Source organism: Austrofundulus limnaeus, unplaced genomic scaffold (assembly GCF_001266775.1).
Source record: "Austrofundulus limnaeus strain Quisiro unplaced genomic scaffold, Austrofundulus_limnaeus-1.0 Scaffold1128, whole genome shotgun sequence".
In the NCBI taxonomy this organism is placed as follows: domain Eukaryota; kingdom Metazoa; phylum Chordata; class Actinopteri; order Cyprinodontiformes; family Rivulidae; genus Austrofundulus; species Austrofundulus limnaeus.
The window spans coordinates 13,024-19,392 of NW_013953530.1; the positions used below are offsets into that span (position 1 = coordinate 13,024).

The window sequence follows — 6,369 nt, forward strand, 5'->3', positions numbered from 1 at the left end:
TTATAGTGGGGGTCTGCTGGGAGCGTCTGGCATAGTCTCCTGTCAGATTGAGCTTCAAGTCACATTTCCGAGAAAACTTTGAACATATTCCGGGGGAGGTGGGGGACAATAAGTCCGAGTGACCAGGTTCCATGCCTCCATTGTCGAGGTGGCTTACCTGAGCTGTGGCCGTAAGGTTGTTGGTGCCTGTCGTGATGGCAACCCTCGAATTTACTGGTGGACATTGGTGGTGAGGGATGCTGTCAGGCTGAAGAAGGAGTCCTATTGGGTATTTTTGGCCTGTGGGACTCTGGAAACAGCTGATAGGTATCGGTAGTCCAAGTGGATTGCGGTTCGGGTGGTCGCAGAGGCAAAAACTTGGGCATGGGAGGAGTTCGGAGAGGCCATGGAAAAAGACTTCCATACGGCTTTGAGGCAATTCTGGTCCACCATCCGGCATCTCTGGGGGAAAGTAGTTTGCTACCAACTGGGAGGTGTAGGCAGGGAAAAACCCAGGGCGCAGGCAAAAATCTAAAGTTCAATAAGAAAGGTTTTATTAAACAAATAACAGCTGTCGAGGCAGCAAAAAACTCACGAGAAACTTCTAGGAAGAACAGGCACGAGGAACACAGAGAGACCACACCAGCTGAGGCAGTCAGCGCAATGAACGGACAAACACTGAAGACAGGACACAGAATATAAAGGCAAACTAATAAGGACAACAAGAAACACCTGGAGGAGACATAAGAGGAAACAGGTGACCATGGGCAGGGCTAGAGGAATGACAGCAGGGGAGAGATACACAGGGGAACAGAGAAACAGTAGAAAACTAAGGAAAATAAACACATTTTATGACAGGATCCTCCCCTCAACGACAGCTCCTTATGTAAAAAAAAAGGAGGGATGAGACTCAGGGAAACACGTGACAACACAGACTCAAGGACAAAACATGGTTCAGGGGGATGGCCCGAAGACCATACAGCACATAGCAGGAGATCTGGAGGACGGCCAGGTGACCACCCACAGCGAGGCCCAACTGGAGCAGACATGGAGCCACGGGAGGAGGTGGGAGCAGACAAGGAGCCACGGGAGGAGGTGGGAGCAGAAGAGCCAAGGGAGGAGGCGGGAGCAGACGAAGAACCAGGGGAGGAGGCGGGAGCAGATGAAGAGCTGGCAAAAGTTGATGGAGCCGGAGTGTCCATGATGGTGAACATAGGCGACAGAGGCGATGAGGAGGCGATGGTCGATGACCCAGGCAAAGAGGAGGTGATGGGTGACGACCCATGCAAAAAGGAGGTGACAGCAGCCAACCCAGATTTCGTGGAGACACTGGCAGTCAGCCCACGAGACTCAAGGACAGCCAACTCGGGACTCGCCAACTCAGGAGCCACCGGGACCACCGACTCTGGAGCCGCCGGGACCACAGACTCTGGAACTGGGTGTAGAACCACCAACTCAGGAAACTCGGAAAACTCAGGAGTAGACTCACATGACCCAGTAGACTCAGATGACTCGGTGACCCAGGAGCAGGAACCACCGGTTTGGCCACAGGAATCCCAGACAACAAAACAGGGGTGGGAGGGTGGGTTTCAGGATACTCAGCCAGGATCTGCCGAGCGTAGTCGCTGACCCTCCGGTGGCCTGGCAGCAGCAGATTGGGATGGCTCGCCATAACATCCTCGATCTGCTGGCAGAGGAGTTGTTTAGCTGCAGAGGTGAAGGACCACCGGTTGATCATCAGTGATCCGCTGATCAAGGGGTGTGTCGACCCTTCCTCCCACGGCGGCAAAGATGGGACCGGCTCCTCCAAGGGAGAGGGAGGAGAACCAGCAGAGGGGGACTCAAGTGACGGGGGAGATCGCCAACAGAAGGTGGAAGACTGGACCGCCGAAGACCCCCAGCGGAAGGTGGAGGAGGGCTGAACCTCCTGGGAGCGGTGAGGCGCAAAAACATTACCTGCAGGCTGGGTACTTTGTCCTTTCATTCTGTGAGGTGTAGTCAGGCAAAAATCCAAAGTTCAATAAGAAAGGTTTTATTAAACAAAGAATGGCTGTCGAGGCAGCAAAAAACTCATGAGAATCTTTTAGGAAGAAAAGGCACAAGGAACACAGACACATCACACCGGCTGAGGCAGTCAGCACAATGAATGGACAAACACTGAAGACAGGACACAGAATATAAAGGCAAACTAATAAGGACAACAAGAAACACCTGGAGGAGACATAAGAGGAAACAGGTAAGCATGGGCAGGGCTAGAGGATTGACAACAGGGGAGAGATACACAGGGGAACAGAGAAACACTTGAAAACTAAAGAAAATAAACACATATCATGACACAAACACTGTTTATGGTGGGGATGGTGTACTGCTGGCCTCAACTCTGGACGTTGTGGTTCGGTGGGCAGAATACTTCGAAGATCTCCTCAATCCCACTGACATGTCTTCCCATGAGGAAGCAGAGCCTGGGAGCTCTGGGTCAGACTCTCCAATCTCTGGTGCTGAGGTCACCAAGGTAGTTAAAAAGCTCCTTGGTGGCAGGGCGCTGGGGGGTGGATGAGATTCACCTGGAGTTCCTTAAGGCTCTGGATGTTGTAGGGTTGCGTTGGTTTTTGCAACTCTATAATATCTCAAGGACATCGGGGGTTGTTCCCCTGGATTGGCAGACCGGGGTGATGGTCCCCCTATTTAAAGAGGGGGACCACAGAGTGTGTTCCAACTATAGGGGGATCACACTTTTAAGCCTCCCTGGTAAGGTCTATTCAGAGGTCCTGGAGAGAGGGGTCCTCCGGAAAATCAAATCTCTGATTCAGGAAGAGCAGTGTGGTTTTATTCCTGGTCGTGGAACAGCGGACCAGCTCTTCACCCTCAGCAGGGTCCTGGAGAGAGCAAGGGAGTTAGCCCAACTAGTCTACATGTGTTTTGTGAACTTGGAGAAGGTGTTCGACCTTGCCCCTCAGGGACTCCTGTGGGGATACTCTGGGAAAACGGGGTGCCAAGCCCTTTGATACGGGCTGTTAGATCCCTGTACAACTGGTGTTAGAGTTTGGTCCGCATTGCCAGTTGTAAGTTGGACTTGTTTACGGTGAGAGTTGGACTCCGCCAAGGTTGTCCTTTGTCACCGATTCCGTTTATAACTTTTATGGACAGAATTTCTAGGTGCAGCCAAGGTGTTGAGGGGATACATTTTGGTGATATTAGGATCACATCTCTGCTTTTTGCGGATGATGTGGTCCTATTGGCTTCATCAGATCGTGATCTCCAGCTCTCTTTGGAGCTGTTCACAGCCGAGTGTGAATCCGCCGGGATGATGATCAGTGCCTCCAAATCCGAGACCATGGTCGTGAGCCAGAAAAGGTAGGGTGTTCTCCGGTTCGGGGGAGAGGTCCAGCCCCAATTGGAAGAGTTCAAGTATCTCAGGGTCTTGTTCACAAATGAGGGAACAATGGAGTGGGATATTGATAAGCGGATTGGTGCTACATTTGGTCAGTCTACGTTCCAACCATCATCTATGGTCACGAGTTTTGGGTAGTGACCAAAAGAACGAGATCTTGGATACAAGTGGACAAAATGAGTTTCCTCTGCAGGGTGTCTGGGCTCTCCCTTAGAGATAGGGTGAGAAGCTCAGTCATCCGGGAGGGACTCAGAGTACAGTCGCTGCTCCTCCACATTGACAGGAGCCAGTTGAGGTGGCTCGGGCATCTGGTTAGGATCCCTCCTGGATGCCTCCCTGGTGAGGTGTTCCGGGCATGTTCCCATTGGGAGGGGACCCAGAGGAAGACCCAGGACACGCTGGAGGCTATGTTTCTCAGCTAGCCTGGGAGTGTTTTGGGATGCCCCCAGATGAGGCCCAAGTGGCTGGAGAGAGGGAAGTCTGGGTCTCTCTGCTTAGGCTGCTGCCCCCATGACCCGACCCCAGATAAGTGGAAGAAAACAGACGAAATGATGGATGATTTCCCCAGGTGCTGCCAATCAGGTGCCTAATTGGCTGCACCTGTGAGCATGGGTCCTGCTACAATGGTCAGTCTGCTCCAAGAATCGGCAGGCCACGCTTGACTGATCTGGATAGGGCTCGTGCAATAACGTAACTTCAAGATGGTGTTCTGCAAAACCAAGTCGCAGCATTATTTGGAGTGAGCCCTAGTATCATCTTCAAACTGAAGGCTGAGTTCTATATAATGGAAGATGTCTGAGACAGGCTGCTAAGTGGGTGTCCCAAGAGGACGGCACCTGTCAGTACTTAGTAGGCTACCTTCTACAGATTTGCAGTCAAGGTTTTCAGGACGATTTGGCCAATTGCTCTCGAGAACAGACTGCACGCAGCCCTTCTCTGGTATCATCGGGCAACCAGGAGGTCTGCCATGACTGCTGTTCACCATTCACCATGCTGGTGTCAGCAACATATGCCCTGGAACCTGAATGTGGAACCTGTATGTGTGGAGGAACGTTATGTTCAATGATGAGACCAGATTCTGCCTAAGGAAGGTGGATTTTAGGGTGTAAGTGTGGAGAAGATGCAGAGAAACCCTGCACTGATTTTTGCAACGGAAGAGTAAAATCTTTTGGTGGAGGTGGTGTGCTGTATTGGGCTACATCTCTCTCACTGGAAAAACAAAGCCCATCATCAATGGAGGCAATCTCACTGCAGAGATCAAGATGAAATTCTGCAACCAGTGGCAATCACATAATGTATCTCCAGTCTGAGACCGAACTCTATCTTCCAAGATGACAACACTCGCCCCCACAGAGCGTGACTACCCATAAAATTTGGGAATGGAGAGAATGTAATGGCCAGCAGTCTTGACCTCAACCCCAATAAACACATGTACTGTATGATCAGTTTGGGCATGCACTTCATGCCAGAGTGACCAACACAACCATGTTGCCTGATTGTGACAAATGCTGGCTGAAGAATGGGATGCCATCCCAAAGCAGTGTGTGACCAGCATGTGGTGGACGTGCCAGGCTGTATGGTTTTTCCACATGCTACTGTGGCTCCTGTTTGTTTAATAAATAAATTGTTAAATTGCCAATATGTCTTGTTTCGTCAAATTTTAATCATCCAGTTCACTAAACACCAAACAAGTAAATGGCACACTAAGCTGTTTGGCATTGGCAAATCTTTCATGTACGCAACCCACATACTCAGCTCCACTGCTCATCCCACAAATGCATGTTCCTCACAAATGTGGCACCATTAAAAAGGGAAATTAACAAGATTTTCAACATTATAAGATTTATTGGCAAGAATTATTGTTTAAACAAAGAAATAATATACCAAACACAAATTCTCTTACTTTTTGTGCTAAGTTTAGTTTGACACACAAGACAAATTCAACGGGCAATTATTTAAAAAAGCACATCAAAGTTTAACCTCAGGATTAGGGAACCCAGTAGTCCTACTGAGGTTTACTGGTATGCTAGAGTTGCAAAACTAGGAGGATATTTAAACAAAGTATTAAAAAGAAAGTTTTTATATTTTCACACTGCATCATGCTCCTTCTTCCTGATATTACAACTATTAAAGATACCTACATTAATCATCACTGCATTATTTTGTTGCTCTTTAACCAGCACCTGGTTATCCAGCCTCTGTTTGTCAATCTGGATCTAGAAGTCCTACGTTATCTTAGCCCTGTTGTGCTCTTCTATAACCAGAGTTGCACATAAGTGGTGCACAGGTAAGCAAGCACAATCAAAAAAGGAAAAGCGCACCAGATGGAACGTCATAAAGCGCACTTGCATACCTAAGATTGTACCTGATTGTCTGTCAAAACAACAGCTAGCAGGGCTCTAGAGTGCAACCAGTTTGGTTGCAAATGCGACTTGATTTAAAAATAAATAAATAAATAAATAAATAAAAAGTCCAGCCGCACTGGTGTGAATGGATAGTTGTTCGGTGCTCACCAAGCCGACAGCGGGACCCTGACACAAGGATTAAATGGACACTGCCATCAACGAATCAGACAAAGTCCAGAGCCTTTTTAGTCAATCAGAGCAGAGCAGGGCGGGACTTTCAGTGAGAGCAAGTTTGGTTGAAGCAGCGGCTGCTGCAGTCAGACTTTGCATGCAAAACTGGCTGCTTTGGCTGCTCAAAACGTGTTTGGTGGTGGGAACCCAGCTTGACATCTCCTCCTGCACTTTGCTCCTGAGCTACTTGAACTGTCTGTAAAACCTAACTTTATATTAAATATATGTTCAGAGCGTCATTATCAAACAGATCTGTCCAACTTTGTGTGAGTTGGACAACTCTCTCCTCCTGATGAGAGACTGCTGTGCGTCGCTGCTCGCGCAGGCTGAGTCTTTCTGTGATACTGCAGGGTCCCACTGTTCTAATTAAACAACATTAACTCTAACAGAACATTTGTTTGCCCCATATTAAAGCAAAGATGA

General features: G+C 48.8%; 1 protein-coding gene across 1 annotated transcript in view; it reads right to left on the minus strand.

Moving 5' to 3' along the window:
* The window catches only part of LOC106534269 (mixed lineage kinase domain like pseudokinase), a 27,300-nt gene that overhangs the window by 4,631 nt on the left and 16,300 nt on the right, over window positions 1–6,369 (minus strand). The window lies entirely within an intron of this gene.